Genomic DNA, 21,822 nt, shown 5'->3' with positions numbered 1-21,822 from the left:
TGTGAATGATCAGCCTCCAGTGAAATGGTCATGTGTCTAGGTTACTACCGATGGGGTAATGTTGTTAATAACAATGGTGATACTGTTTTTCCATTAGAATTTTCTTTCTAATGGATTAACAGACTAACATGTAGCTTGATGTTTTTAATTTAAAATCCAACTTTAAAAGTGTTAAGGTCATTTAAAATATCATTTTAAAATGATCCCTCCTCTTCCTCCCCCCTTATCTCAAAGAAGGAGAATAAATGCATTAACATGGTATCTATCACAAATATAATGCTGCTTACAGCTATGCCTCAGGCCTAGAGGAGAATTTGGGAAAGAAGAAAGCAATTTATTTGTAAGTATGATCAAGGTTGTTTGGTGTTTCTTTTATATTATAGATTTCCGTTATTATTACTTTAATTTCTCAGTATTTGAATAGAATTAATATTGTGATTTTCTTTTGAGTAAATCATTATTTTTCTTCTAATATCCTACATGACATTAATATGCCATGCTGGCAGCTATTGTGAGTGTGTCTAAACACATTTATTGGCACTTGCTCTTACCACATTTTGTGAAACATAAATAACATTTTTTAAACTTCTGTAAATATCTGTAGGATTCAAGGAACTAAGATTTAAGTACTTTTGAATATGTAGCAACAGGACTTCATGGGTGTTCTGATATTCTCTGAGTGTCTTTCTCTTTGACATAGAAAAAAAGGAGATTTGATAAGTGGCAAAATTGAAGGACAGCAGAAGAGCATGGGAATGGGTTTCTATAATCCTCAATTCCCAATGCAAAACACTCTCATTTAGTAAGTCTGGTTATATTTGTGCAATAACAATATCTGGTCTGCATGTATCACTGGTCAATCTAAAAGTCACACATACATACTACATGTATGTTATACTTCATATGAATAAGTTAATTCAAATAATAACTTCAGAGTCCATAATCCAAAGATAATATTAAAATCTTAAATTTTGAAATTATAGGTAATCTCATATGCTTTTTTTTTTACTTTTATAAATTCACAAAGTCCAGTATTGGATAGGTTGGCTTTCAGAGAGATTTGTGCTTTCCATCACAAAACATTCCTAAATATGCAAGCAGGCACCATGTTAAGACCACTCTACAAAGTCAAGGAAAAATGTGCTTCAGTTTGGTTTTATGAATTCTTGGATGAAGTTGTCATGATGCCTTAATGCTGATTCCACTCACTGCATTTAGCTACCATGCTCCTGAAAGATGTGTTTCTAATGTGTTGATGTTCCTCCAGTGCTTTCCTTTTGATCAACAATGTCAAATGTCTTTGTTATTTAATAGAACTGAAGGTCTTATTATTCTTGGGTATACACATTTGAACTTTATACAGTATTTTGGAAAAATGTTTTTTGTTTATTACTGAACACTAAATTTTTGTAAAAGATTATATTGTTGCTTTTGACACATAGTCACTGACTAAAAAAGATTGTCCAAGATATGGCCAGCCACTTCGAATAGTACCATGTGCTGGTTAACTGTATTAATTTTTGTTTCAAAGATAATGTTGTTTGATAATTTGAAGACCATCATTTAAGATTCTGTAACAACTTATTATTTATTACTTCAGCAAATACTTTTTAAGCACCTAATGTAGTTTTCTTATGCTTTGAGTAATATTACAAAAATCTCTGTTGTCAAGTTCCTCATCAGATATTTTAAGACATATTTATTTAGAACATATTCTGCTTAAGTGTAGCTAAATACTCTGGGTTAAATAAAAAACATTTTTAAACTTTTTATAATTCTCCATTCTATTTATAATGTTATATAGTCCACAAATCACACCTTGCTTTGGAACTAAAGAAAAAAATGGTGCATTGGAGTGACCAAGTCTCCTTTCTATATAGCGTGTTAAGTCACAATAGGCACTTAAACCTTTTGGGGGTAACTATTCCAAAACCATGATCCAGTCTCTTACAAGTAAAATAAGTGGGGATAGGTATATCAACTCTTCCAAGTTTCTGTCCTATTTTCAGGTTAATATTCCACTTCCCATAAAGTCACATTAAAAGTATTTCACAAATAATAATACATTTGTACATTGGAGGTATAATAATAATAGTAATAATAAATAATTAAAAAGACCATGCCTAATCCAAGTCACAAATTAAGCATATATTCCCTTTCTTTAAATGTTGTTACATAGTTTACAGTTTTTACATATTGCAGGTGTATGCTGTGCTAATATGTTATAGATATATACAAAAAGTGAATATTTCTAAATCAAATATTAGAATAGAATGGCCTTGAGTTGAGGTTCTGTTCAGCTGGAATTAAGTGAATAGTGAAAAATTATGCCCATAATTTTACAAATGAATATCTAGAGACATTTTAAATTATAACTTCAGCATGCCAATGTTCTATATAGCTGTAGTGTTAATGAGCTATTTGTCATATCACTGAAAATCAGTCTATCAAAAACTGTCATATAAATATGCCTTGGTCAGTTGGATACATTGGTTGGGGCATTACCTCATACACCAAAATGGCATGGGATCAATTTCCAGTCAGGACATATATCCAGGTTGTGGCATCCCAGGTCAGGGCATGTACAGGAGGCAGCCAATCAATGTGTTTTTTTCCTTACATCAATATTTCTCTTCCTCTTTCTCTCCCTTTCCCTGTCTCTAGAATAAATATACCCTCAGGTAAGGATTTTTTTAAAATTGTCATATAAATTTAAAATGTTGGGTGTTGAGTGACTTTAGCATCTTCACAAAATTAGCAACATGGAAATCAAGAGTAAAGTTGCAAAAATAGAAAGTGACTACTGTGATATGTTCAGAGTAAGGGAAGATAAAATATTAAACATTTTAAAAATGTGAATATTTCTTATTCATAGAAAAACCATTTCATGACAAATAGAAATGCAGTTATATAATACTGGTGAGAATCTCTTATTTAGAAAATATCACCTATTACCATGTCTGTAAGGGCAATAATTATTCATGACTTTTTTTCTAACTTGGTAACCCTTTTTTAAATATATTTTATTAATTGTGCTATTACAGTTGTCTCATTTCTCCCCCTTTATTCCCCTCTTCCTGCACATCCAGTCCCACCTGCATGCCCCCTCCCCTTTAGTTCATGTCCATGGGTAATACATACAAGTTTGTTTGCATCTACTTTCCTGTACTATTCTTAAATTCCCCCTGTCTATTTTCTACTTACCATTTATGCTATGTATTCCCTGTACCTATTCCTCCTGCCCCCACTCCCCCTTTTCCCCCTTCCCAACTCATGACCCTCCATGTGATCTTCATTTCTGTAATTTTGTCCTTGTTCTAGTTATTTGCTTAGTTTGTTTCTGTTTTTGTATTTTAGGTTCAGTTGTTGATAGTTGTGAGTTTGTTATCATTCTGTTCATAGTTTTGTTCTACTTTTTCTTATATAAGTCCCTTTAACATTTCATATAATAAGAGCTTGGTGATGAAGAACTTTTTTAACTTGACCTTATGTGAGAAGTACTTTATCTGCCCTTCCATTCTAAATGACAATATGTGAATGACAATATAGTGTGCTAATATGTTATAGATATATACATATTGTTGGATAGAGTAATCTTGGATGTAGGTCCTTGCCTTTCATGACTTGAATACTTCTTTCCAGCCCCTTCTTGCCTTTGAGGTTTCTTTTGAGAAATCAGTTGATAGTCTTATGGAACTCCTTTGTAGGAAACTGTTTCCTTTTCTCTTGCTGATTTTAAGATTCTCTCCTTATCTTTAATCTTGGGTAATATTCCACCCAAAAGGAAGGTGTAGTTAGACACACTGTGCCTCCTTGCACAACCAAAAGGACAACAAAAAATTTAAAAACAAAAAACAGCCAGAACCATCAGAAAATTGAACTGTATGGAAGTCCAAAAAATGAGGAGTTAAAGAAGAAGCATTCATCCAAACTGGTAGAAGATGTGGAAATGGGAAGCTGGGTGAATTGGATTTGTGGCAAGGCAGCAGATAGCAGAGTGGGTGGCCCCACATTTACATGTATATATAAACTTGGAGGAATGACTGGGGAGTGAGACAGACCATGCAACCCAGGGTTTCAGTGCAGAAAAATAAAGGGTGAAAACCTCTGACTTGAAAAACTTGTGAGGGTTGAGGTGCTGGGAGAAACTCCCAGCCTCACAGGAAATTTCGTAGGAGAGACCCGCAGGGTCCTAGAACATATACAAACCCACCCACCAAGGAATCAGCACCAGAGGGACCCAATTTGTTTGTGGGTAGTGGCAGAAGTCACTGATAGCTGACAGAATGCTGAACAAGTGCCATTGTTCCCTTCCAGACCCCTTTTCCACATATAGCATCACAAAGCAGCAATGTGGGTTGTACCACCCTGGGCAAAACCTAAGGATCCACCACTTACTATGCAATGGGCACACTGAGAAGAAAGAAATGGCTCAAATGAAAGAACAGATCAAAGCTCCAGAAAAAAAATACGACTAAGTGACAAACAGGTAGCAAACCTGTCAGATGCACAGTTCAAAACACTGGTAATTGGGATGCTCACAGAAATGGTTATGAAATTTGCAAAATAGAGGCAAAAGTGAAGGTTATGAAAAGTTAAATAAAGGAAAATGTACAGGAAACCAACAGTGATGGGAAGGAAACTGGGACTCAAATCAATGGATTGGACTAGAAGGAAGAAATAAATATTCCACCAGAACATAATGAAGAAATAAGAATTCAAAAGCATGAGGAGAGGCTTAGAAACCTTCAGCACAACTTTAAATGCTCCAACGACTGGATCATAGGGGTGCCAGAAGGAGAAGAGGAGGAGCAAGAAATTGAAAATTTATTTGAAAAAATAATGAAGGAGTACTTCTCCAATATGACAAAGAAAATATACTTCCAGGAAGTCCAAGAAGCTCAGAGATTCCCAGAGAAGTTAGAAAAAAAGGATGCACCCACCAAGCATAAATTTGGTAATTCTCAACATTTGTTTCAGACTATTTTGTTGAAGTATTGTACTTGCTCACTTTTAATTTTTAAAAAAATTGTGGTAAAATACACATAAATTTTACCACCTTAATTCTTCTTAATGTTATAGTTTCAGAAGTATTATGTACTGTTACATTGTCACAATATATTTTGCAACAGTTGTTGCAGTTGTCTTGTTGTTTAGGTTCCTGTTAAAGGTGAGATCATATGGTATTTGTCTTTCACCGCCTGGCTTATTTCACTCAGCATAATGATTTCCAGTTCCATCCATGATGTTGCAAAGGGTAGGAGCTCCTTCTTTCTTTCTGCTGCATAGAATTCCATTACGTAAATGTACCATATTTTTTTGATCCATTCATTTACTGATGGGCACCTAGGTTGCTTCCAGCACTTGACTATTGTAAATTGTGTTGCTATGAACATTGGGCTGCATAGGTTTTTTTGGATTGGTGTTTCAGGGTTATAAGTGTATAATGCGAGCAGTGGAATTGCTGGGTCAAAAGGCAGATTCATTTTTAATTTTCTTAGAAAATTCCATACTGTTTTCCATAGTGATTGTACCAGTCTGCAATCCCACCGACAATGGAATAGGATCCCCTTTTCTCCACAACCTTTCCCACACTTGTTTGTTTTTGATGGCCATTCTGACCGGTGTAAAGTGGTATCTCATTGTGGTTTTAATTTATGTCTCTCAGATAGCTAGTGATATTGAGCATCTTTTCATGGGTCTCTGGATCCTCTTTATGTCCTCCTTGGAGAAGTGTCTGTTCAAGTCTTTTGCCCACATTTTAATTGGGTTGCTTGTTTTCTTAGAGTGGAGTTGTGTAAGTTCTTTGTATATTTTGGAGATTAAACCCTTCTCTGAGGTATCATTGGCAAATGTGTTTTCCCATATAGTTGGTTGTCTTTTTTATTTTAATAATGTTTTCTTTAGCCATGTAGAAGATTCTTCTTTTGATGAGGTCCCATCTGTTTCTTCTTTCCTTTATGTCCCTTGATCTAGGGGACATATCAGTAAAATGTTGCTGCTTGAAATATCTGAGATTTTCCTGCCTATGTTCTCCCCTAGGACTTTAATGGTGTCACAGCTTATATTTAAGTCTTTTATCCACCTTGAATTAATTTTGGTGTATGGTGTAAGTTGGTGCTCAAGTTTCTTTCTTTTTTTTTTCTGCACATAACTGTCCAGTTCTCCCAACATTATTTGTTGAAGAGACCATTTTTACTCCATTTTATATTGCTGCCCCTTTTGTTGAACATTAATTAACCATAGAGATTTGGGTTTATTTCTGGGCTCTCTGTTCTATTTCATTGGTTTATGTATCTTTTCTTATGCCAGTACCAGGCTGTTTTGATTACAGTGGCCTTGAAATACAGTTTGCTACCAGGTATTGTGATCCCTCCTACTTTGCTCTTCTTTCTCAAAATTGCAGCTGCTACTCGGTGTCATTTATGGTCCCCTATAAATTTATGAAGTGTTTGTTCTATGTCTGTGAAATATTCCATTGGTACTTCAATAAGTATTGCATTGAATTTGTAAATTTCTTAGGGTAGTATGGACATTTTGATTATGTTAATTCTTCCAATTTATGAGCACAGTATATATATATATATATTTTTTTTCATTTCTTTATGTCTTTCTTGATTTCTTTCTTCACTGTAGTGTAGTTTTCTGCATACAGGTCTTTTACCTCCTTGGCTAGGTTTATTCCTAGGTATTTTATTTTTCTATTTGCTATATTGAATTGTTTTTTTTTATTTCTGCTTCTTCTGTTTCATTGTTGGTATACAAAAATGCCTTTGATTTCTGGATATTAACTTTGTATCCCGCTGTTTTGCCAAATTAATTTATTAGGTCAAGCAGTTTTTGGGTGGAGTCTATACTCCACCCTATCATGTCATCTGCAAGCAGTGACTTTTTTGTTTCCTCATTTCTGATTTGAATGCCTTTTATTTCTTTCTCTCGTCTGATTGCTGTGGCTAAAACTTCCAATACTATGTTGAACAGAAGTCATGGAAATGGACCACCTTGTCTTGGTTCTCATATTAGTGGAAAAGTTTGAAGTTTTTGCCCATTGAGGGTGATGTTGGCTGTGGATCTTTCATAAACAGACTTTGTTATGTTGAAAAATTCTCTCTCTATTCCCACTTTGCTGTGTTTTTATCAAAAATGGGTGCTGTACTTTATCAAATGCTTTTTCTGCATCTGTTTATATTATCATGTAATTTTTGTTTGCTTTTTTTATGTGATGTATTACATTTACTGATTTGCAACTATTGAACCATCCTTGCATCCCTGGGATGAATCACACTGGGTCATGGTGTATGATCCTTTTCATGTATTTTTGGATGCTGTTTGCCAATATTTTGTTGAGGCTTTTAGCACCTATGTTCATCAGTGATATTAGCCTGACTTTTTTTTTTCTTTGTTGTGTCTTTATCTTGTTTGGGGACTAATATGATGCTGGCTTCATAAAAAGAGTTTGAGAGTCTTCCATCATTTTGGATGTTTTCAAATAGTTTGTGAAGGATAGGGGTTAGCTCTTCCTTAAGTGCTTTGTAAAATTCTTCTGTGAAGCCATCTGGCCCAGGGTTTTTGTGTGTAAAGAGTTTTTTGATTACTGCTTCAACTTCATCTCCTGTTATTGGTCTGTTTAGGCTTTCTGCTTCTTCTTATTCAATTTTGGAATATTGTGTTCACTTAGAAATTTGTCCATTTTACCTAGCTATTCAAATTTTTGACATACCGTTCTTCATAGTAATTTTGTACAACCCTTTGTATTTCTGTAGTGTCAGTTGTAATATCTCCTCTTTCATTTCTGATTGTGTTTATTTGGGTCCTTTCTCCTTTTTTCTTTATGAGCCTGCTTAAAGGCTTATCAATTTTATTTATCTTTTCAAAGAACCAGCTCCTGGATTCATTGACCTTTATTTTAATACTGTGCTTTCAGTCTCTATGTCATTTAATTCTGCTCTGATCTTGGTTATTTCCTTCCTTCTACTTGCTCTGGGCTGTTTTTGTTGTTGTTCCTCGAGTTCTTGTAGACGTAGGTTAGGTCATTTGTTTGAAATGCTTCTATCTTTTTTAGGTAGGCCTGTATCACTATGAACTTCCCTCTCAAGACTGCCTTCACTGTATCCCATAAGTTCTGGGTTGTCTTGAGTTCATTTTCATTTGTTTCCAGAAACTATTTTGTTTATTCCCTGATTTCATTGCTGACACATTCGTTGTTTAATAGCATGCTATTCAATCTCCATGTTTTTGAGTGTTTTGGCTTTCCCCCCTTGGGGTTGGTTTATCATTTCCATCCCTTGTGGTTGGAGAAAATGCTTGGTATGATTTCAACTGTTTTGAATTTGTTAAGGCTTGTTTTGTGTCCTATCATGTGATCTAACTTCAAAATGTTTCATGTGTCCTATCTTTGAAAGTGTCCCATGTGCCTTTGAAAAGAATGTGTATTTAGCTTCTTTGGGATGAAGGGCTCTATATAGATCAGTTAAGTCTATTTCATCTAGGGCATTGTTCAATGCCACAATATCTTTGTTGATATTTTGTTTGGAATATCTGTCCATTTTTGACAGTGGGGTGTTAAAATCCCCTACAATAATTGTGTTGCTGTCAATATCTCTCTTGAAGTCCTCTAAGATTTTCCTTATATATTTGGGTGCTCCTGTGTTGGATGCACATAGATTTACAATGTTTATGTCTTCTTGGTGGATTCTTCCCTTGAGTATTATGAAGTCACCTTCTGGGTCTCTCTTTATGACCACTTTTTGAAGAGTATTTTGTCTAATATGAGTATTGCTACCCTGGCTTTTTTTCCTGTTCTTTTTATTGGAAATTTGTTTTCAGCCTTTCACTTTTAATCTGTGTCGGTCTTTTGTCCATAGGTGGTTCTCTTCTAGGCAGCATGTGTGTGGGTCAGGCATTCTTATCCATTAAGCTCTTCTATGTCTTTTGATCAGAGCATTCAATCCATTTACATTTAAGGTTATTATTGATAGGTACTTATTCATTGCCATTTTTGTATCTGTGTTCCTCTCTGTCTCTCTTTTTTTCTTCCTTTCCTTAGAGCAGTCCCTTTAGCATATCTTGCAGAGCTGGTTTGGTGGAGGTGTATTCTTTCAGGCTTCTTTCATCTTGGAAGCTCTTTATTTGGCCTTCTATCTTGATTGAGAGCTTTGCTGTGTAAAGTAGCCTTAGTTATAAGCCTCTGGTTCTCATTACTTGGAATATTTCTTGCCATTCTCTTCTGGCTTGGAGTGTTTTCATTGAGCAATTGGCAGCTAACCCTATTGGGTTTCCCTTGTATGTAGCTTCCTGTCTCTCCCTTGCTGCCTTTAAGATTCTCTCTTTGTCTTGGAATTTTGCCATTTTAATGATGATGTGTTTTGAAATGGGCCTCTTTGGGTTCTTCTACATTGGCACTCTGTGTTTCCTGGGTTTGTGTGGCTTTTTCTCTCATCAAATTAGGGAAGGTTTCCATCATTACTTTTTCAAATGGATTTTCTATTCCTTGATCTTCTTTTTTTCCTTCTGGTGTTCCTATAGATATTATGTTTCATATTGTCCTGCATTTGTCTTAATCCCTGAAGAGGGATTCAGAACAAATTCTTTCTGAGTTTCTTTTTTTTCCTTGCTCTTTCTGGGTGTTTTTTTTTCCTACTTTGTCCTCCAACTCGCTGATCTGATCTTCTGATTCATTAATGCTGCTTTTGATTTTATCCACTGTGTTCTTCAGTTCACAACTTGTATTCTTCATTTCCTCTTGGTCCTTGTTGATAATTTTTATTTTCTTTTTTTTGTTGTTGTTGATATAGTTTGGACTGAGTTCATTGTTGTTCCCCTGTAGTTTATGGTAGCTCATTGTGAGTTCATTGAACTTTCTGATAACCAGTGCTTTGAATTCAATATCTGATAGCTGGCTTGCCTCTATTTCATCTAGCATTCTTTCTGTGGCTTCCTCTTTTCCTTTCTTTAGGGATTGTTTCTTTGTTTTTCCATTGTGTGTATGACTCTTCTTTTTAGCTTCAGCTTCTTAAATTGATCTGTTCTGGTTCCCTGGATTTAAGGTGTGAACTTCCGTGGTAGAATACCTGTGAGATTCAGTGGTGTATTTCCTTGATCCTCCAAGCTCACTGGTCTTGCACTGTTGTTAAGTTGGTTCTGTGTTTGTCTTCGCGTTTTGATTGTTTTGGAGTCTTTCTTTGGTGGGTCCTTCCCAGCAGCTGGTTAACTGATGGTCACTCTCTTGGCCCCCATTTGTAATTTGTATTTAGGGCAAGTTGTGTTTAAGATAATTCTTCCGTGTGTACAAGGTTTTGAGGATTCCCTTTTGCTCTTGTTCAGTTGTTTGTATTGGACAGTTTCTCCAGATAAGGTAGTTGTATTTCTAGATAGGTTCTGGTTTGAGGTTTGTGTGGTTTCCACTCCCTCCATCACCTTCTTCTGTTTTTATCTGTTGGTGGTTCCTTTGTTATTAGGTTTTCTCTTCTAGAGGGTATTCTGGTGTTCATGGCTTCTACCTACTCTTTTTTTCTGATCAGTATAATGGGAAGGCAAAATGGTTTAAGACAGCAGGAGAATATTCTATGATATTTCAGTAGCAGCTGGTAGAGAGGAGATCAGAGATCTTTTAGCTATGTATAGTGTTAACTGTGATCTTCCACCCAACTAGCCAGTTTTTAGAAATGATGCAAAGAAGATTAAGACTCTTGTTGGGGATCAAAGGATTGTGAGATGGATCTAAAAAGCCGTGAAGTTGTGGAAGTTCTGATGCTGAGGTAAGGTGAGAGTATGGGTAATAAATATGTGTAGTGTGTGAGAGAATAGAGTTAACCACTACAATAATAGAGTTCAGGAAACTATGAAGTGGGCTAAGATCCAGGAGGCGTGTTGTGAAGTATTTACAATTGTATGGGACAAATACTGTTTACAATAATGTTAGAGCAACAATCATATTACAGGATCTATGTGATCTGGATAATATGAATAGGGGATATAGAACTTTCAGTAGTGTGCTAAAGGAACACAAGTGATGTGATGGATAGTAAGTTAGCAATACACTCTGGAAGAGAGAGCAGGGGAAATCTGTCACGTGATACTACTAAAACAAAAGATTTAAGATTAATGAAAAAATAATAATACAAATATGTAGTAACTTGTAGTTTCTCTGCAGTAGCAAAGTGAAATTTGTCTCACTGTCTCAACTGTTGGAATGCCTACTCTTTGGGTCCAACTCTGGTCCTTTCACAGTTTCAAGTTTTTTGTCTCACTTTTGGATGTAAAAAAAAGTCAGGAAAAAGGAGAAAGAAGAGATAAAATTGGAAAGGAAGAAGGAATAGAACAAGAAGAAGAAAGGCAGAGAAAAAGGTATTGAAAGATAAACAATGATAAAAATTAAAACTAAAAGATTATTTAAAAATAAATAATACTTCCTGTTGGTTTCAAATTGGCCAATCCAGTTGTTCTGGCTTTGCTGGCTGCAGCAGTCTGAAGGGCAGTTGGTGTGACCTTTCTTCCTTCCTGATGTGTTCTTAGCCAGTCTTGCAAGCACTCTCCCAAGAACTAGACTGGTGCCTCTCCTGGGCACCTTAGTTGGGAGAGCCAGGTTTTCTTCAGAGTGTTCTTTCCCTGGGAGTTATCAGTGTGGGCTGTGGTGCAGGCCAGTGCTATGGGGGAGCACAGGGCCTTCTTTGAGCAACCTCAGGATTGCTCCCTGGCTGGGTGGGGAGTAGGTTGAGAGGCTGTCACAGGAGAATCTCCCAAACAGTTTACTTTATGAGAAATTCCTCCTACTCAAGCCTGAAGCTCAGTACAGCCCAATTCTCCAGTCAGACCAGTGATTATCAGGGTCAGTGCATGTCACTGTGGGACTCTCAACTGTCCCTAGCCAGTGACCACAAACTCCACAGGTGATCACAGCCTTTGTGTGTTTGCCCCTTTGTTCTTATTCCCCTCTCTGCAACTTCAAGCAAGTAGGTCTCTCCTGGTTCTGCTCAAACCCTGCTTGGCGGGGGAGGGAGGGAGCAGTTGATCTGGCTCTCTCCCATGGACTCCATGGCAGGACCGAGGCTCCCAAGGAGTCTATGGTAGACCCAGTGCCAGCACTGGGTGCTGGGCACTGGGTTTGGGGCTACAGCCAGCCTGATCCCCACACTGGTACCTGGGATCTTATTGACCTGCAGCGCTCTCCTTACTGTCTGTTTTTTTAGTGTCTGCTACAATTTTTGGTCTCTTATTTTCATATATCCTGGGCTACCATTGGCTATTTGTTCCGTTCCTCTGTAGATTGGCCAGATTTTTCTTCCATGTGTAGGGAGAAGTGTAATCTGCTCCCTCCTACACTGCCGCCATCTTCCCCAAAACACAATATTGTGACCTCTGTTCAAAAATGTTGAATTTCTTGGTGCTTAATTTGGAATCAAAGAACAAAACTAAATGACATAAATAGGACAATCACCAGTACATTGATAAAAAAGTGATGGTAACATTATTGCCGAGAAATTACTAAAATAATTAGTTTAGTAGTCAAAAACAGTATTGGTAATTTATTTTGAAGGAAGGAAGGAAGGGAGGGAAGAAGGAAAGAAAGAGAAAGTTAATTATGCCATAGTGTAAAGATGTCATTTAAATACTGCCATTTAATACTTCTCTACAATACTGTCCACAAAATTTCTGTTCTCATTGAGCAATGAAAACATTTCTATTTTGTAAAATATAAATCATAAATAAAAGGGAACATGAGTTCTCTCACCCCTACAATCTCTTCTAAAGATTAAGACAAACATGTTTTTCAATGATCTCCTGCTATATAAGTAAACACTTCAAAACTTAGCTGTGTTCAGCCAATAATTCTGCTTCACACAATGTCAGCTGAAGTCACTCACATTCAGCTGGGAGCTGACCAATGTGCCTAGGTTCTCTGAAATTTATCTCTATCTGGCTCTTCCTTCCCATAATCTGTCATCATCAATTGGCCTCACCTAAAAGATTTTATATGGTAGCTGGTAAAAATGTAAGGGTGAAATGAGGGTTAAAGAGAAAGTGCAATGCCATCCCTACTAAATTCTATTGATCAAAATAAATCACAGGGTCTGTGCACATTCAAAGAAAAGGGAAATATATTCCACTTCTTAATGGGAAATCTGGCATAGTCACATAGCAAACAGGCAGGGTGAGAGGGATTGATAAGGCCCTATTTAAAACAGTTCTGCCACTGTCTACCCTCCCAATTTGTAGGTTAGGTCCTTGGTGTGTGATTAGTGTCAGCATGCTCACCTCAGTGGCTTTCATTACAAATTTGGAAGCATATAGGATAAGATTTTACTTTGTAAAGATCCATGTCTTCTGCTGATTACTATGGTGTTTTGTTCACCGAGAATAATTTTGAGGCTTTGTATTGTGGCAAACATGAAGCTTTTACTAGTGTCCCTAAACCTTCATACCTCCAGAAAGTGTTTCCAATAATAAAAAAAGGACAAATTCTGTACCAGGTATATCTGATATTAATGTTGCCCTAGAAGTTAATCATAATGGACCTTACATTGTATCACTCATGATTGTTATGATTGTTATGTTGACCTCATTTCATTTTTTAAAAAGTGGTCTTTTTGAAGCAGTGTCATTTTATTAAAATTTCGTACTTTGAACATGCTTATTCCTGTTGTCCTGCTCCGGGTTGCCCTGACCCCAAGTTCAGATGGCTTGCTGGGGCATAATCCAGATGCAAAACCTACACTGCCTTATGTTCTGAGATGTGGACCCCCTACTTTATTCTAAAAGATTTAATACATCCAAAAGTAGGTTGGATAATTGCCAGCCTTTCTGTGGTTGCTTAAAGGGCAATGATTTGATAATATTCTTAACTAGGGAAACATTAAGGAGAAGGATGCACAAAAGAAGCACTGACATGTTCTATAATGATAAATCCTAAGTGTAATTACACATAGAAAAATTTCTATAGTTTGAATTTCATCTATAAGTAGAACCTAATCAGTAAAACAAACAAGCAAGCAAAATACAACTAGAGAGACTGAAATAATGAACAAACTGACAGTAACCAGACGGGGAAGAGAAGAATGATAGAGAATAATAGAGGAAGGGCCATCAAAGAATATTTATAAAGGACACATGGACATAGCCAAATGTTTGAGGGTGGGAGGCTGGGATGGGTGGGGTGTTGAGGGTGCTGTAGGATGACAATTGAGACAACTGTACTTGAACAACAATTAAAGATATAAGAAATATCTAATAATGGAAAACGAATTACACAACTTAATACAAGATAACTGGATGTACTAATTTAGCACCAATATTGTTGAACTTGAGGTATTTTGTTGAGTTGCTAAAATATCTAATACAATTTTCTAAAGCAAATGGAATTGATATTAATACTTTTGATGGTTAGAATGATATGAGAATTTAAAAATGAAATTAGAAAATGAAATTCTAATGTACTGTATACAAACACATGTACAGAAATTATTAAAATATGAACATAAATTTTACAGACTGTAGTTGTGTTTCCTGCCTCATGTTCTGTATACAATTACATGTGTGAATGGGAATTATTGTTAAGGAAATTAGAAGTTATGTTTCTCAGTTTCTCCACTTCTTTTTGTTTAATTGTCAATATCCAATGTCAAATTTAAACTCCTTGGCTTCTGACTAAGATGATAAAATGTACAGGATTATAAAATTTTAAATATTAGAAAGACATAAATATGTTTAATTAAATGATCATATAATTTATTATAGTGACAGAATATTATTAAAGATTATAAAACTATAAACCATCATTTAAATAGATATTAAAGTGACCAATACTTATTTAGCACTATCCTAACTTATTCTTTATGAACTTTGAGGACTCATGGATAAGAGACATAAAAATTGAAATTTCATTAACATCTTTACGAAAACCTAAATACAGATCTGTTGACTAAATGTGAATACCTGAATTTATTACACTATACTGCTAATATATTTTTATTTTAAAAGTTTATAATCAAATTTTTATAAGGAAAAGATGCTGATCATTGTTCATTGTCAATAACTAGCAAAGTAAGCCTAAGAGATCCTTGCCTCACCCTTACACTTTCTCAATACGAACTTGTTACACTCCTTGCGGTGTGTGCGTGCATGTGTGTGCACATGCAACACAATAGTATTTGGGGTTTGTTATTATCACGTAGGGTTTTAAATGTCCCATATTTAATTGAAATAATCTTGTTCTGATTCACCATAATTTACAATAAGAAAAAAATTTGTTTGACTATTTTTAAGTGTGGAATGCTTTTCCCAGAAAACAAAATGGTTTTGTATGTAACAAGTTGTTACATGCTCAACATTACATACTTAATTGTTTTGTATGTAACAAGGACCAAATTTTTAGATTGCCAGTGTCCACCATGGTAGAAAGCAAATATCAGATATTCAAGAACATTTTAATTAATTAAATTAATGAACTGTTATACTTAACCAAAACAGTTTATTTTCTAGGGTGGTTACTAGATAGATATAATTAATAAAAAGTGTGTAGTATATAATTGGAATTAACTATAGTATTTAATAAGTTTCCTCATATATAGGTAAAAATGTATATAGGGGAGAATGGACATGGTCATTATATGTATCAGTAAGTGATTAAACAATCTAGTAGCAAGAAGATTGATTAATACAATTATTCAGACCATTAGAGATATTTCTGGATGAATAGCTGTAGTACTATTTTATTGACCCTGGTCTGTTCAATGCTTTTTTTATGAAAAAGATAAGAAAGGACTTCTGGTTTCTAGTTCCATGAATAAAGAGCTTGAAAGTCACCACCTCATTCTAGCAAAATACAAATATCTAAACAGACCAAAAAGTCACTAAGTCTTCTTGAATCCTTAACAAGGGAAGACACAGCACACAGTTGCCTACAAGTAAACATAGGGCATGGTAGTTTGTCAGGCAGTTTACAGAACATAGACTTAGGAGTTCAAAGTACAATGAGAAAAAGCCAAACTGTACCTAAGGCATCGCTGGAGGTCCAATGTGGACAAGGCTAAAAGTTAAGGGTGTGGGGTTGCTCCCACGCCATTGTGAAATTTACCTCCTGAAGTTGGAATAGATTCTGAATGTAAATATCAGAAAAAAACACCTGTGCTTTCAGCCATAAGGGGAAAGTTGCTTTTTGAGAATACAGCAAAGCACTTTGTTGTAAAGGAGGCCTGTTTGCAGGGACAGCTAGTTAACCAGAGTTGAACCAACTGGGGTATCATCAGAGCCTGACTGACCCGGGGGAAGGAATATACCTAGCTCCAAACCCTTTAGCCATTCTGTCCCACCTAAGAGGGGAAAAAACTACCAAGCACATGTGGCATTCACAGTTAGAAGACAGGTTCAAAGAAGAAGACATACTTCCCTTCTCCTCCACATCCTGTGCCCTACTCAAGGCCCATGTACAGCATCTCCTTTCACCCAGTACACCATGTTTGGATATCAAGTAAAATTACAAGGTATACCAAAAGCCAAAAAGAAAGATAAATCAAGTATAAGATCCAGACATGGCAGGGATATTGGAATATTCAGAGCAGGAAATTAAAACCACTATGATTAATATTAGAGCCCCTCAGGGGCTCTAATCAATAAAGAAAACAGCTCCCATTCATCTACCTTCTCAGAGAGAACAGCATCTGTTATTCAGAAAGATGCATACCTATCATAGCCTTTATATTCCTTTTCAAATGTATTTTTTCATCATTGAAAGGTAGATTTTATTGAATAGGACTAAGATTAGCCTGGAGGTTCTGGATTTTTTTTCAAGTTCAGTAATTATTTTTTTATTGTTAAAGTACAGTTATCTCCATTTTCCCCTCCAACTCCCCCCAATACAGCCATCCCCACCTCCCACCCCTGATCCCACCTCTCCTTGGTTTTATCCATTTGTCCTTTATAGTTGCTCCAGAACACCTTTCCCCCTCCCCACCTCCATGAACCCCTCCTACCTCCCCTGTGATCACTGTCAGTTTTTTTTTTTTCAATTTCAATGTCTCTGGTTATAATTTGCTTGTTTGTTTGTTTTGTTGATTAGGTTCCACTTATAGGTGAAATCATATGGTGTATTTCTATCACCACCTGGTGTATTTCACTTAGCATAATGCTTTCCAGTTCCATCCATGCTGTTGAAAAGGGTAGGAGTTCCTTCTTTCTTTCTGCTGTATAGTATTCCATTATGTAAATGATCTATAGTGTTTTGATCCATTCATTTACTGATGGGCACTTAGGTTGCTTCCAGCTTTTGGCTCTTGTAAAGTGTACTGCTATGAAAATTGGAGTACACAGGTTCTTTTGGATTGGTGTTTCAGGGTTCTTAGGGTATAGTTCTAGCAGTGAAATTGCTGGGTCAAAAGGCAATTTCATTTTTAGTTTTCTGAGAAAATTTCATACTATTTTCCACAGTGGCTGCACCAGTTTGCATTGCCACCAACAGTACACTAGGGTTCCCTTTTCTCCTCATCCCCTCCAACACTTGTTTGTTGTTTGGTTATGTTAGCCATTCTGACTGGTGTGAGGTGGTAACTCATTGTGGTTTTAATTTGCATCTCTCTGATGGCTGGTGATGCTGAACATCTTTACATATGTCTCTGGGCCCTCTGTATGTCCTCCTTGGAGAAGTATCTGTTCAAATCCTTTGCCCAATTTTCATTTGGGATGTTCATCTTCCTGGAGTAGAGTTGTGTGAGTTCTTTATATATTTTGGAGATCAAACCCTTGTTTGAGGTATCATTGGCAAGTATGTTTTCTTGTATGGTGATACACTTTTTATTTTAATGCTTTATTCTTTAGCCATGCAGAATCTTTGAGCCATGCAGTATCAGTCTATTTTGATTACAGTACACTTGTAATACAGTTTGGTATCAGGTGTTGTGATCCAACCTATCTTGTTGTTCTTTCTCAAAATTGCTGAGGCTATTCAGGGTCATTTATGGTTCCATATATATTTTCGAAATGTACAATCTCTATCTGTCAAATATTTCATCAGTGCTTTAATTTTTTTATTTTATTTATTTATCTTTAGAGAGGAAGAGAAGGAGAGAAATATCAATGTATGGTTGCCTCTGATGAGTCCCCTGCTAGGAACTGGCCTGCAACCTAGGCATGTGCCCTGACTGGGAATCGAACTGTGATTGTGTGGTTTGCAGGCCTGTACTCAATCCATGAGCTACACGAGCCAGGGCCCATTGGTACTTTGAAAGGAAATGCATTGAATCTATAAATTGCTTTGGGTAATATGGACATTTTGATGATGTTAATTCTTCTAATCCACAAACACGGTATATGCTTCTATTTGTTTATGTCTTCCTTAATTTCTTTATTCAGTATTGTGTAGTTTTCTGAGTACAGGTCTTGTCACCTACTTTCCTATCTGCCTCCCTAAATCTTCCATGAGCTCCTTCATCAGAGTCAGCTCTCCTTCCTCATAAACACAGCATCATGCTCAGGGCGTGATTTGGGGACCACACAGTCAATATTTATTCAACTTTTATTTTGAACATAATTTTGTTGGCTATAACATGTGATTAACAACACTGACTTCATATTATTGTTGAGAAGCATAAATGACTAATCCAAAGTAGACTAATCCAAACTCATAAATGATTACCCTTCCTTTCTATTTCCCATTGAAATAAAACCGGGGATGGGAGCATGAAAGGAGAAACCTGACATCAGGTTACCTTGATACAAGAATGAGTTAAACATTTAGTGGCCTGAAACTAAAACCAGTGAAACCATTCAACAGATAAATGTTCATCATCTAGGCAAGAGAGGGCAATGGTGAGTAGTGAGAACCAGCAGTGATTAAAGGAAGGGTGCTATTCAGGAAATATTTAATTGGTTAGATTCAGACTGGGAAATGAATGAGATGAGGATGTTCAGAAAAGCAGAGTTTTGAGAATGACCCACAGGCTTTAGGGTTGGGTAGGAGAAGAGCAGGTAGTGGTGACAATCCATCAATTAGAAAGCATATGGCATTATCTAGTTTTCCAAGGTTTTCTGTTAAAGGTAACTGTGAAAATTGTATTATTGATATTAATTAAAATTTAGATTTACAGCTTTGGGACCCTCAAAATCAGCATTTGAATTATAAACATAAAGTGCTTAGAATACTGAAGCTTATTCTGAGTTAGTTTAAAAAGGGAGAGAAAATTAGTAATAGCAAGAATTCTGGTGCCTCACATTATTATTGCAATATGTAATAACATTCTAAAACTTAACAGATTAAAACAAAAATGATAAAGGTATTTTTTAATCTCTGGGAATTAATTAAATTTTTATTGTGGCAATCTTGCCTGGGTCCACTATTGTGGCTATATTTAACTTACATATCACCTGGAAGCTGATCTTAGGTGAGACCCAAAGGTCAACTGGACTCTAGTTCTATGCTGTCTTTTTTCACAGGTTGCTTTTCAATGCCTGTAGATAGTGAAGGCTGACCTTGCAATCTCTGGAGGCCTACCCTCTAGATCTCAACAATATAATTTCTACCATATTCTCTTGATATAAGCAAGATACAGGCCAGCTTAGCTTGTATGGGGAAATATACTCCACCTCCTTCAAAAAGGAGCTGCAAAATAGTTTGGTCATATTTTTCAATCTGCCACATCTGGGAAACACCACTGAAGAGACTGAAAAAAATTAGACATTATTATAATGAGTGTAGAAGAATCATAAGAGAGCTATGTCATGGAAACCAAAAGAAGGAAGGACATCGAAGAAAAAAGATGGATTAATAAGGCAATATCCCAGAAATTTAAAGTACCACTTCTTGAGCCAATGAGTAAGTATCAGTACTAGATTTAATAATTAGGGGTCACTGAACAGAATAAAAAGAGTTTGGTGGCAACGTAGGGACAAAATCCAATGTGACATTTATGGAAAAGAACATGTAGTAAGAAATAAAATGGCCATATTGGTTTTGTTTTTCTAAATTTTAGATGAGACAAAAGTAGACTGAGATTAAAAAGTACTCAATAGTTATATTTTTGTTTAATGGGAGAGTTATGAGTACATCTGTAGGGTTAAAAAAGGTGAAAAATAGAAAAATATTGGAAACAGACACACCGACAGTGAAATAGCAACAGAAATGGTACCAGTGGTAGTATGTTAGTAGTTTAGGAAAAGACCTAGGTGAGAGGAAAACAGGAAGAGTCAGAGAGACAGAGAGGAAGAGGCAGAAAAACAGAGTAACAGAAAAATAGTTAGGGAGACACAGATACAGAGTTCCACATATACAGGCCCAAAGCTGTAGAGATAGACATAGGGCGACACAGAGGTAGAAGGAGGCATTTACACAGACTCCCACCCCCACATAAATCAGAAACAGATCAAGACGGGGTGGAAGGAAAGACAGATGTGACAGACAAGAGGATGGAGACAGAAAAACTGACACTGAGAATAAGAATAAATAGTTTGAAGAACAAAGATGGGGGAATTGGGCCTGGATAAGACCACAGATCTCACCTCTGAGAATGGAAAAGAATTAGGATGAGTGTTGATGCACATCAACTTATAGGAGTTGAGGGAACTCAAGCATGATAACCTAAACATCTTGAAAAGATTTGATGATTAAATCTGCTGAAAACAAGAGACTTTGGGATTTGTGTGAGAACAGAGGTCCAGCCACGGTGGTCTGTTAGAATAGATTTACAAGATGTTTGTAAATACTACAGCTTAGGCTCAAACTTATTAATATTTAGTTTATTTAATTTCTCTGGTGTGACCCTAAGAAAATAAATTTCTCCAGGTACCTCAAAAATATAGGCAGGCTTAAGAAATTAATTCACATTTTAGGGACAGAAACCAAGTTTTGGCATCATTCCCATGAATGATGTTCTAAGAATCAGAACATGAAAGAACAAGATTGGTGGTGTTTTCACAGCTCCACAAGTATCATCCCCCACCAACCTGGTCATTCAGGTTTCTATATGAGTTCTCAGTTGCACAAGCAGACGTGAAGAGACTACAGGATTTTCCAGGAATGGCAAGCCCTAATAGCATGAACTAGAAGAGTCTGCTGAGATACCATGACAGTGAAAAACAGTGGTACAGATTTGTTTAGAAAGAAAGTCAAACGTATGCACACAGAATGGAAGGAACTATTTAGTGGGTTATGGTGTTTCGAAATACCTACAATGGAGCAACTCTGGTACAGGGAAGGGAGTAGGTGGACAGGTAAACTGCAGGCAAGAGTCAACTGAGATTCCAGAAGTGCACTCACAGTGGGCCAGAGGCCACTGACCTTGTACGTATAGTCACTTGGGATGGTCTTTATAGAAACTTTATTTATTTATTTATTTATTTAATTATTTATTTATTAATATTTTTAAATTTAATTCTTGTTCAATTACAGCTTTCTGCCTTATATTCCCAACTTTGCCCGGTTCCCACCCCATGCTCCAAACCTCCTTCTCATTTCCACCCCCCACCCTTAGTTATTGTCCATGTGTCCTTTATACTTGTTCATGTGAGTCCATTCCCTTTTCCCCTATGATTCTCTCCACTCTCCCCTCTGGACCCTGTCAGCCTGTTCCCTATTTCAGTGTCTTTGGTCATATTTTGCTTGCTTGTTTGTTTTGTTTAGATCCCTGTTAACGGTGATATCATATGGTATTTGTCTTTCACCGCCTGGCTTATTTCACTCAGCATAATGCTTTCCAGTTCCATCCATGATGTTGCAAAGGGTAGTAGTTCCTTCTTCCTTTCTGCAGCATAGAATTCCATTGTGTAAATGTACCATAGTTTTTTGATCCAGTCATTGACCGATGGGCATCTAGGTTGCTTCCAACTCTTGGCTATCGT

This window comes from Sturnira hondurensis, unplaced genomic scaffold, assembly GCF_014824575.4.
Source record: "Sturnira hondurensis isolate 20B ecotype Veracruz unplaced genomic scaffold, ASM1482457v3 Scaffold0006571, whole genome shotgun sequence".
Classification (NCBI taxonomy): Eukaryota; Metazoa; Chordata; class Mammalia; order Chiroptera; family Phyllostomidae; genus Sturnira; species Sturnira hondurensis.
This window is presented reverse-complemented; position numbering follows the sequence as displayed.